A 13,137-nucleotide genomic window follows, 5' to 3' on the forward strand; every position below is an offset into this window, starting at 1 on the left:
ATGAAGTATCTCGTAACTTCATTTCTTTTCAAAACATTTCAAAGATCAAATATATTCAAGTTTTAATTGTGGTCTCATCTATGGGATGACCTCGTGAATCTTATTATACTTTGAACAGTAGTAGTTCAAGTAGATTTCTAAAAATGGTATAAGTATAGTGAAGTAATTGGTAACTTCATCTTCTTTTAAAACTTATATCCAGTAAGTAATTACCTTACACATGATAAAGAATTCTAGTAAGTATCCATTTAGATACTTGTATTATTGTTATCATTATATATTATCTTGCGAGCTGTAAGGCTCACTCTTGCTTTATTTCTTCATCACACAACAACAGTTAGGAAAGATGGCCAGACTCCAGCAGACCCAGCGTAAGCGCGTGGGAAGCGTCCCGCGTCTTCCCGTTGATGTTGTAGCTGCTATAGCTGCAGAGGTAGATCTATTGGTAGATCAGGCATTCTACTTTTGAGAATCAATTATGTATAATTATAACTTGTGGCAGATAATGGCAATTAACTGTAAATTTATCAAGTAATCATTTTGGGTTATAATAACTTTTAATTGTGGATTCAAGGACTTGTACTTATTTCAATTTCATCTCTGAGACTATGACGTGTGGTGGTGTGTGTTAGTGTGGGGTCACAGCTTGAGGTTATTTATTATTAATTAAGTGAAGTGATATTGTGGAAAGAAAGACCGTGACGACCCGGATCCCTGACCCCGGATCTGGGGGTGTTACAAAAATGGTATCAGAGCTAAGCGTTATAAACCTCAGAGATGATGCGACGATATAATAATAAACTCACAAAGATAATAAGAACTCTTGCCAAGTTCATGGTCGGAGTACTTAAAGTAGTTCTGATAGTTAAAACCCTTACGGGAACCCTTATAAGTATCATGATAGTAACTTAGCTCGTTTAATGTGTAGGCGCCTGAGATAGAGGACCCTGAGATGTTCGAGCGTGAGCATGATGAGGCACTGCTAGATGTTGAGGATCAGGAGGAGCCTGAGATGGAGGAGGATGAGGAGGACCCCTCAGAGGAGTCAGAGACGGAGGTCATTGCTATTTCAGATGAGGAGGACCCCTCAGAGGAGTCAGAGACAGAGGTCATTGCTATTCCAGATGAGGAGGACCCGGATGAGGTCCCAGTAGCTGAGGAGCGTGTCGGACCTATGGTAGTGTATGCTGGTACCCCTTTAACCACACTTCCGGTGGTCAGAGCTCCTACCCCTCCACCACTATCTTGGATCCCTTATGATGACAGCTCAGAGACCCATACTTCCGAGCCTAGGCAGACTGAGGAGGCACCCCCAGCGGCTCCGGATTCACCACCTCTTGACCCTGCCCACATGCAGTCTTCGCTAGCCCACGGCTATATTCAGGATGTACTGAGGACCCGAGTGGCTATTGCCGAGGCCCGACTGGATGAGGTCAGGAGAAAGTTGGATGCGGAGAGGGCGGGCAGGCGTACCCGAGCTTATGAGACTAGGGCTTCTATACCCCGATCCTTGAGGAGGGAGCTTACGGGGATAGAGCTCACGTCCCGAGCGAGACTCAGATCTCTCCAGGGGGACAGGCATGGTAGGATCTCCAGGCGGCAGGCCGACTATATCTTCCGTTGTGCGATGGAAAGGGTATGGGAGCTGACCCGCTCCGGTGTGTGATTCAGGATTGACGATGGAATAGTCTAGTTGTCTAGTTAGCCGAGGCCTTAGTAAAGCCAATTTTCCGGGATAGTGACTTGTATATAGCATCCTTTTTCTGACTAGACAGATAGACTCTTGTGTATCACTTTTGGGACAGATGGCTGTAGCACTTTTGTACTTTTGACCTGATCAAACTATGTATTTCTCGCATTATGTATATATTTGTTTCCTTTCGGTTCAGTTTCTTAGTGACGAGATCACTGTTTTTATCATTATTATTACTACACTTCGTATTAGAACTGTCATAATGTAATAGAATTGTGAGATACGTTCTCCCCATTATAAGAGCTGTGTAAGGCACAATGTTGTATATGATTGTGACCTAACGTTGAATTTCCCAATAATATTTTTTTATCAGAATCATGCCGCCAAGAAAGATTGGAACTAGGGCGAACCCTGGATCTGAGGACCAGGGAAGCCATAATCAGGACAATAGAAACCAGGAACACAGTGAAGAGGAAGATGAGGATTATGTGGAACAGGATGACTCCCTGTATGAAGAGGAAGAGGAAACATATGATGTTGAGGGATTTGAAATAGAGGCTGAAGAAGGAGAAACTGAGGTTGAGCAACCAGTACCAAACCCAGGCATGGATCCCATGGGCCAGTTCATGCAACTCCTAAGGCAGAATTTGGAACGTCAACCCAACCCACCCCCTCAAGGAAATAACAATGCCGTGGCAAACTCTTTCAGGGCTTTTAAGTCCCTTAAGCCCCCTGAGTTCTACGGATCAGCCGACCCAGTTGAGGCAAGGGCATGGTTAAAGGAAATGGAGAAATCCTTTGAGATTCTGAGTACCGATGAGGCACAGAAGACTGTATTTGCTACCTACCTTCTGAAAGGAGAGGCTAACTACTGGTGGGAGGCCAAGAAAAACATGGACACAGATGCTATCATAACCTGGGAGAGGTTCAGTCAGTTATTTCTGGGAAAGTATTTTCCGAGGTTTATGGAAAACCAGATGGAGCTCAAGTTCTTGGAGCTAAAGCAGAATAACTTGTCTGTAGCAGAGTACGAAGCGAAATTTACTGAGTTATCAAGGTTTGTGCCGGAGTTTGTGAGCACCGAGGAAAAGGAAGCTAGGAGGTTTCAGCAGGGACTGAAACCGTGGATTCAGAATAGGGTGGCAATCCTTGAGCTTACGGATTATGCCACTCTGGTACAAAAGGCAACGATTGTAGATGCCGAAAGTGAACAGATGCAGAAGGAAAGGGAGAAGAAGGGAATAAAGAGGAAAAGTATGAGCATGGGTAGAGGTTCCGCAGGAAGGAGCTTCCCAACTAGATTTAATCGAGGAGCAGTGTCCCTACCGGGAAGGAACACTGGGTTTAAGCGGCCAATGAGCATGAATGTGAGCCAGAGCGGCCAGAAGTCAAGAATGTCCTATTCCAACCAGTCTCGACCCCCATTGCCAGCCTGTAACACTTGTGGAAGAATGCATTATGGGGAATGTAAGGGAAAGCCAGTAACCTGCTTTAAGTGTGGGCAAGTGGGCCACTATTCTCAGAAATGCCCTTCGTCAGCCCCTATCGTCATTCCAACCACCAATTGTCATCAATGTGGACGCCCGGGTCATTGGAAGAGGGAATGCCCAATGAACAAACCAGCAGCTTAGGAGCCAGCAGGGCTGCCTCCAATAAGCTACCTACTGCAAGGACTTTCAACATGACAGTCCAGGATGCTATGAAAGATTCAGATGTGATAGCAGGTACCCTTTCTCTAAATTCAGTCAGTGCAAACGTTTTATTTGATTCGGGAGCAACTAAATCTTTTATATCAAAGGACCTTGCACGTAAGTTAAGACTTAAGGCTGAACCCTTGATAGAACCCTTACAAGTAGAAATAGCCAATCATGAGATTATTCCTGTTAACCAGATTCACCCCGCCTGTGAGATAGGCATAGGGGAGCAATCTTTTAGTGTTGATCTGATTCCTTTTAAATTAGGGGAGTTTGATGTAATTTTGGGAATGGACTGGCTATCTAGCAATGATGCTCAGATAGACTGTAAAGGGAAGAAAGTTAAGTTAAATATCCCAGGAAAGAAAGAAGTTATATTTAGAGGAAAAAGGCAGACGCAGAAATTTTTGACTATGGCCCAGGCCAGAAGGATGCTACGAAAAGGAAATGAGGCCTACCTAGCCTATGTGGTGGACACGCAGAAGGAGGTGCCCAATTACAAGATATTCCCGTAGTTAACGAATTTGAAGATGTATTCCCACAAGACCTTCCGGGATTACCACCCGATAAAGTAATTGAATTTGCTATTGAATTGGCTCTCGGGATGGCGCCAGTTTCAAAAGCACCTTACCGGTTAGCCCCGTTAGAAATGAAGGAATTAGCTATCCAATTGCAGGAACTCTTGGATAAGAGTATGATAAGACCCAGTGTGTCTCCGTAGGGAGCACCGGTTTTATTTGTTAAGAAGAAAGATGGGAGCATGAGGCTGTGCATCGACTATCGAGAGTTGAACAAGCTAACCATAAAGAACAGGTACCCATTACCTAGAATAGACGATCTGTTCGACCAGCTAAATGATGCTGTTTATTTTTCCAAGATTGACCTGAGAACTGGATATCACCAACTAAAGATTAAACCCGAAGGTATTTCCAAGACAGTGTTCCGTACTAGGTATGGGCATTATGAGTTCTTGGTAATGTCCTTTGGATTAACCAATGCCCCATCGGCTTTCATGGATTTAATAAATAGAGTATTTAAGAAGTACTTGGACAAGTGTGTGATAGTTTTTATCGATGATATTTTGATCTACTCCAGGACTGAGGCAGAACATGCAGAGCATTTGGGGATAGCTCTAGGAATACTCAAAGAGGAGCAGTTGTATGCCAAATTCTCGAAGTGTGAATTCTGGCAGAATGAAGTACAGTTTTTGGGACATGTGATCAATAAAGAAGGAGTATTGGTCGACCCCTCCAAGATAGAGGCGGTCTCAAATTGGGAAAGGCCAACCACACCCACAGAGGTAAGGAGTTTCATAGGATTGGCCGGCTACTATCGTAGATTTGTACAGGACTTTGCGAAGATCGCAGCCCCTTTGACACGACTTACTCGTAAGACAAAGAAGTTTGAATGGACGGAGAAATGCGAGAACAGTTTTCAAGAATTAAAGAAAAGGTTGGTAACGGCCCCGGTGTTGGCATTGCCGGATGGAAAAGGAGATTTTGTGATATATAGTGACGCGTCACACAAAGGATTAGGGTGTGTGCTTATGCAGCACGGTAAAGTGATTGCGTATGCATCGAGACAACTGAAAGAATACGAGATTAGATATCCTACTCATGACCTTGAGCTCGCGGCAATAGTATTTGCCTTAAAAATTTGGAGGCACTACTTGTATGGAGAGAAGTGCGAGATTTTCACAGACCATAAGAGCCTCAAGTACATATTTACGCAGAAAGAGCTCAACATGCGCCAGAGGAGATGGTTAGAACTAATCAAGGACTATAATTGTGAGATTTTCTATCATCCGGGGAAAGCCAATGTGGTGGCTGACGCCCTTAGTAGAAAGGAAAGACTCAGAATGATAACGAATTCGGAAGAATTGATAAGGGATTTTGAGAGAATGGAAATAGAAGTAAAGGTAACCGGAACCGAAACTGAAAAGCTTTTTGAGATCTCAATGCAGCCAGAGTTATTGGAAAAGATCCGATTGTGCCAAGAGAAAATAATGAATGAAGGCAGAATGTTAATGACTGGAGAGGAGATCCATACTGAGAAAGATGATAAAGGGATAATGAGGTACTCCTACCGGATTTGGGTTCCGAACGTTCAAGAGCTTAAAGATGAGATTTTGGATGAAAGCCATAGTTCAAGGTATTCCATTCACCCGAGAAGTACCAAGATGTATAGGGATTTGAAGGAATATTACTGGTGGCCCAACATGAAGAGGGACGTAGCAGAATGGGTAAACAAATGTTTGACTTGCCAAAGGGTAAAGGCAGAACACCAGAGACCCAGTGGACTTTTACGACCCCTGGAGATTCCCGAGTGGAAATGGGAACAGATAGCGATGGATTTTGTTGTAGGCTTGCCAAGGACGAAAGCCAATCATGACGCCATATGGGTAATTATCGACCGACTGACAAAGTCAGCCCATTTCATTCCTATCAATGAGAGATACAAAGTCGATAGACTGGTGGACATTTACCTTAAGGAAATAGTGACGCGACATGGAGTCCCAGCGTCCATTGTCTCAGACCGAGACCCCAGATTCAACTCCAGATTTTGGAGGAGCTTTCAAGAATGTTCGGGGACCAAGTTAAATATGAGTACCGCGTACCATCCCCAGACGGATGGGCAGAGTGAAAGGACCATCCAGACACTAGAGGATATGTTGAGAGTCTGTAAAATAGACCTTAAAGGAAGTTGGGATGATCACTTGCCGTTGATCGAGTTTTCTTATAACAATAGCTTTCATGCTAGCATCGGAATGCCACCTTATGAGGCCCTGTATGGAAGAAGGTGTCGATCTCCCTTATACTGGGATGAAGTAGGAGAGCGGAAGATGCTCGGACCCGAAGTGGTCCAAAGGACCAAAGATATAGTGGATCTTATCAGAGGACGGCTTGTAGCAGCCCAAGACAGACAGAAGAAATATGCAGACCTAGCCCGAAAGGACAAGGAATATGAAGTCGGGGACTTAGTACTGCTAAAGGTATCCCCTTGGAAGGGATTAATGAGATTTGGAAAGAAAGGAAAACTAAGCCCAAGATACATTGGACCTTTTGAGATATTAAGACGGATTGGAAAGTTAGCTTACGAGCTAGCCTTACCCCTAACTTGCAACAAGTTCATAATGTGTTCCATGTATCAATGCTAAGGAAGTATCATCGGGATGCCAGACACATAGTGGAGTACGAGCAGGTGGATATGCAACCAGATCTGACTTACGTGGAGAAGCCAATAAGGATTATAGATAAGAAGGAGCAGGTGCTTCGGAACAAAGTGATCAAGCTAATCAGAGTACTATGGCAGAATCATAATGTGGAAGAATCAACTTGGGAACTAGAGAGCGCAATGCTAGAAAAGTACCCCCATTTGTTTTCTATTTGATTCCGGGACGGAATCCTTTTAAGGAGGGGAGACTGTAATAACCCCCAAAATTTTGAACTTTTTGTAACCCTTGTGAATAGTGTTTTAGCTGAATGAGAAAACTTTTCATGCCACACTATGTAGGGGTTCTGTTATGGATATTCTGAGATTTTATTAGTACTCTACATGGTATATAAGTGTATGTAAAGATCATCAGAATCCAATTCCGAACACTTTGATTTTTCCCGGAAATCCATTAGATACGGAAAGAATTGAGTATAAGGTAACAGGATAAAAAGGATTTAAATTAAAGGATTATAAGAGAGGATCATAAAAGGAATATAATATATTGAGAAAGGTTAAGGGAACTTAAGTAATAAGATCCCGGGTATGATCCCTCAAACGATAAACGAAAACGAAAGTTAAGCGAACCGGATAACAGATCAGCGGTTATTAGGCAAACAATTAGGAAGTTAATCAAAGAGATTAGTGGGGATGATGTCATCCAACCAATAGAAAGAGGACAAAGGAGGGATGATGACATCATAAAGTGATGCAAGCATGACATAAGAGGGAAGGAAATGTGGTGGAATATTAACCACACAAATATCAAGGTTAAATTGGTAATTAACCAAAAACAAATCAAATATTCAACCAACCAAGCCAAACAATTCAGTTTTCATCAAAACAAGAACACAAGGCATTTTATTTTCTTCATGCTCTCGGCTTTTTACTATTTCAAAGAGAAAGAAAATTCAAAACTCAAGATCAAGGCTTCCTAAATTGGTAAGATAATTCCCTAGTCATCCTTATGCATAGTTAGGGCTATCTTATGAGTTTAAGCCTTCAATTATTTCTCAATCTTCTTTAAGAAATCAATGAAGAAGACAATGAATAGTGACTTCAAGAATTTTAACTTGATTTTCTTGTTTTTCCTTTAAGATCCAAGCTTTCCTAAGGCTTCCTAGCTACTCACACCACTTCAAGGAAGGTATACCATCTCCAAACCCTAGCTTTAATTTGTATATTAGGTTGATTATGGTTGTGAGGGTAAAGAGTAGCTTGAAACTTGTTTGTTTAAGAGTTTGGGTTGGAATGGTGGTGATTGATTTGTTGAAATCTTATGATTTGGTTAAAGAATGTAGTATAGTTTAAATTCAAGTTTTTGGATTAAGTAGATTGATTATAATGAGTTGATTTGGGGCTGTTGTAATGTAGTTTAGATGGAGGTTTGATTGGGTTGTGAATTGGGGTTGAATTGTGATGGTTTTGGAATGGTTTAAATTTGGGAAATCGCGTAAACATAGCCGTCGTAATGTCCGATTTACTTTAGACTGCTTTTGTTCATAACATTAGGACCCGAGAACCCCCTGCTAGATGTTGACCATTTCCATGTTTAGATAGTTCATGTTACGAGCTTCGTTTTGGTATGTAGTTCGTTTGATTCCGATGTACGGTTTAGGAGAAACGACCGTTTTAAGTAACTGCGTTTCGAGAACGAAACTTTTCCCCTCGCCTTACTTTGAACATAGGTTAAAGACCAAAAAGGGTTAATTAGTGTATGAAACAATTATGGTAAGAGTGTTAGGCAGTTGGTAAGACACTCGCGAAGGAATCGCCTTAAAACTCGTAATGGTTAAATTATAAAAAATGGTGGAGCCGAGGGTACTCGATTGACTTAAGAGAATCAGTAAGCGCAAAACAAGTGTTAGAGTCTAAGTTAGTTAAAGTATAGATTTACAAGTGACTTTGGTTTAATTCCAACTTACTTGTTGTTTATAGGTTACCAGACTCGTCCCGAGCCTTTTATCACCCCCAGTCGCTCAGGCAAGTTTTCTACCCATTATAACTGTTGTTGTGATATATATGTGTATATGCATGATCTTGCGATAAATGCATATTTGTTATTAGCAAATTCTTGTGATATATTGTAGCATGTGATATGGTACATATGCATGCCTGTTTCGTATTCTTGCCATATATATCTGTTGGTACAGTTGATAATACCTATGCTAGAGAATAGCGGTAATTTGCATATACCCTTAGTATAGGGACCCAAAGGTGAAAGCATTTTCTAAAACCGGGAGTCGAGGATCCCGAGTAGATTTTATATATATATATATATATTTTTATATATATATGGTAATAGTTTTCAAAACTATTTATCGAATAAGGTTTATTCGATAACTTTATTTTATTAATGAATATTATCTTGAATATTCATTCGAGGACTTATGACTCCTTTATATTATTTATTGAATATTACTTGGATATTCATTTGAGGATGTATGACTCCTTTATTTTATTTAATGAATATTATTTATAATATTCATTCGAGGTATTATGACTCCGCTTATTATTTATTAATATTCTTTATTTATTAAAGAATAATGTTCGATAATCAAACTTACTTTTGATATTCAAATAAAGATATTACTTTCGTATAAGTATATCTTTGATTATTTACTATTCATTTCAAGTATAAGTTTTCCAACTTCTACCTCAATTACTCTTTATGGGAATATTATTTAAATAATAATATTCAGATATTTCTTTATATTGAGACTGATTTACTTTTTTAAACATGATAAAGAATTCTAGTAAGTATCCATTTAGATACTTGTATTATTGTTATCACTATATATTATCTTGCGAGCTGTAAGGCTCACTCTTGCTTTATTTCTTCATCACACAACAACAGTTAGGAAATATGGCCAGACTCCAGCAGACCCAGCGCAAGCGCGTGGGAAGCGTCCCGCGTCTTCCCGTTGATGTTGTTGCTGCTATAGCTGTAGAGGTAGATCTATTGGTAGATCAGGCATTCTACTTTTGAGAATCAATTATGTATAATTATAACTTGTGGCAGATAATGGCAATTAACTGTAAATTTATCAAGTAATCATTTTGGGTTGTAATAACTTTTAATTATGGATTCAAGGACTTGTACTTATTTCAATTTCATCTCTGAGACTATGACGTGTGGTGGTGTGTGTTAGTGTAGGGTCACAGCTTGAGGTTATTTATTATTAATTAAGTGAAGTGATATTGTGGAAAGAAAGACCGTGATGACCCGGATCCCTGACCCCGGATCTGGGGGTGTTACATGTACGATCTTTCTTGCCTTCCGTCCGTCCTCACCATAACATTCTTCATTCTTCCACGTTATCCTTCATGAGGGATATCATCGTCTATTTTCCGTATGTTCGCGTGGTAAGTATATCTATACGAATTTTCTGTCAACGATAGGTGATTCTCCTAACCATTTCAAATAAAAGGTAAGCCGCTAGACGTATCTTCAATGGTTAGGATAGTCCTCTCATTCTACTTGTCGATTTAAGAACTCTAAGTCATTCCTCTGTCCGTCCTTTTTTTCCGCAAACTATCTTGGGAAATAGTCCCGTTAATTAAATCTTGGGTCCTTGCGTGGCACAGTCGTCACAGGGTCTCTCTATCCCAATTATCTCTTTCGCGTTCATAACAATTTTGTAGAGTGGACATCTATTGTTTGCATAATATAGTAAACGGTCTTATTTAATCTATCACTCAAAATCCTCAAATAGCACGACGGCTAACTTGGTTCTTGATAATCCTCCTTCAAAATTTAAAATAATTAATTCTTACTCCTATTTGGGTCATCTACAAGTCGAAATCGCCAAAATTTTAACCCTCGCCTTTCCGTTTTCATTTTCAACCATGTCGAATACTTACTTACCTACTCAATGACATTGCTTTTCATATTCTGTCATGACTAATATCCATTTACGTTTTTAGGCACCTTTAAGTCTTTCTGTTAAGTAATAAAGGGTTCTTTTCATGCGATCCTTCTCATCAGTTATTCTGAGATTTGTCGTCCTCAATATATCTTTTCCTAATTAAAGTGTCGGCTACCACATTGGCCTTTCCTTGATGATAATAGATTTCTCAATCATAGCCTTTGATCAATTTGACTATGGCCTCTATCTCGTGTTCAGTGTAAAAAAAAATTCTAAAATTTTCTCATAAGTAAACTTCTTGTCCCTTCACTCCGAACCTTATCACAATTATTCTAGATCATTATTTGGAAGCCTTATGTCATGATCCTTAAGCTGCATAGATGTATCATTATATTTCATACAAAATCCTGTTTTTATCGCCGAGTATTTCTAACAAGAGGTTATTGCTAATCTTATGTTCACTTTTTGAAAATCTTATTCCTCAAATTCATACATGATTGGTCTTTCCCGAATTCATTAGTTCGTATCCCAATAGTGTTTCATGGAAGCGTACCTCACTAATCATGTTATATCTCTATTATCGTCCTTCTATAACCATGTTAAAGATCCTTATGATAATAACTAAACATGGTATTCCCTTTTTAAAACAACTTACTCATCACGATGCTCCGATTGCACCATCATAGCACTGAGCTTTTAGTCTCATATTACAACAATAGATTCTCAACTATACCTCTCTTTGTTCGGAAGGCAATCAGCCTTGGAAAAATGACTTTCGCGATATCGATGTAATTTAGACAATCTTAACAAGATTTCAAAATCTATTATCTGAAGAAATAATGAGCTCTAAATAAAAGAGTCACAACACTCAGAAAATTTATAACTTGGAAGGAAGAATACAACAAGGATTATCCTTCCGTGTTCTTAGAATTTTATATGGTTATATTATGGAGAATATCCATTGAAAGCAATGATTGCTAAATAATAACATCATACGAATGATACTTGTAAGATGTTCCCATTAAAAGAATACTTTTCTTCTCAAATAATGAAAGAAATATCGAATAACATCCTCAACCAAAGGTTAACCATTGAGGTCTCAAAGATGTGCTATTTTGAAAGAAGGAATTTTATCCAATGATTAATAAATAAGGAAGTATATTGTTCTTCAATCACTTTGTAATTTTAATTGGATATTCGTTATACAAACGAAAGAATAAAATATTTCATGAACAAAATATTTCATAAAACTAAATATGAATTCTCGTTTGAGTGGGCGACCTAGTTAGGTCTCAATTAAATCATTCTTTGAAAACTTCATCAATAATTAAATCTGGCATATATAGTGCACTATGGAATAATCAAAATTTTATTGGAAGTGGAACTAGCAAAATAGTAACTAGTCCATATCAAGAAATATTATCAACCGGCTAAGAAAATGGCCAGCACAATTGGTTTGGCCCATAACAACTAGCTAGGACGATTAGCTAGGCTTTCATCGTATTAATTAAAATTTTGACTAGTTAAGACAATTAACTAGTCATTTATGAGAACATATGCAACTACGCATATTTCAGTTTGTTTGTAAAAATCTCAACATCGTAACCACTGAAGAAATTTTGGCTACCTGGATGACGATTTTGAAATAAAGAGTTTTTAAATTTGGGCTGAGAACGACAATTATAACTCTGAATCGAGTGGTCTTGGTATCGGAACAATCGATAGCCTCTTATCAAATATTTATTTCCAAATAAAGGGTACACTCATAGGAGCCCTAGTTCACATACTTTATCAGATCTTTAAATAGAAATGAATCGGAATACCAATATCAAATTGATACCGTTACTATGATTTCAAAGTTCAATATATAATTTCATCCTGATTAGAGGAAAAGGATTCTCGAGGAATATATGGATATTAGATCATCCATATTTTTAACTATTTGTTAGATATTTATAATCTTGAATGAGAAGAGTAAGTATGAAAGATGAATCAAATGAAGATACTCACTATGAATATTCATCGATGAATTGAGGGAACATTTATATATATATATATATATATAATCTCTTGGATAATTGAAATAAAGTATAAATATCTCTGAGTTGAACAAGAAGATCATAATTTATGAATGAAAGTTCATGGATTAACTAAAAGAATTGAACAAGTCCTGATGCGGAGAAAGAATATTCAAGATGGTCACATCAGAAGTTCAAAGTAGGGAACGAAAAGGATTGCCTGAATAACTTATCAAGGAAAAATGAATGATCAACAATTTGGAGGGAGGAACGTGACAGTGAGTAGGTGCCAAAATATTTCACTGATTATCCCAACTCTCGTCATTATCCATCTGAGGATGATCCCACCTCTTCTTCTTCGTAATTCCATGTTTCAAATAGTTTCTCTTTCAACATCATTTTAAAATAGCTTACTAACTTGACTTTCGCACGTATATCTGTCATTCCGGTATTTTACCTTGAAGACCTTATTCAGAAATATTCCAAAAACATCTGTTAAGCCGATAGTCGCCTACTACACACATCCGTTACTAACTATATGTGGCCAGTTTCTGGGAACAGATCAAAGAGATCTCTCAGGGATCTCAATGCAGTCCATAAGTTCAGTGGCATGTGTGTGTAATTGAACATATGTTACCGAATATATTAGA

Source organism: Apium graveolens, chromosome 11 (genome assembly GCF_009905375.1).
Source record: "Apium graveolens cultivar Ventura chromosome 11, ASM990537v1, whole genome shotgun sequence".
In the NCBI taxonomy this organism is placed as follows: Eukaryota; Viridiplantae; Streptophyta; class Magnoliopsida; order Apiales; family Apiaceae; genus Apium; species Apium graveolens.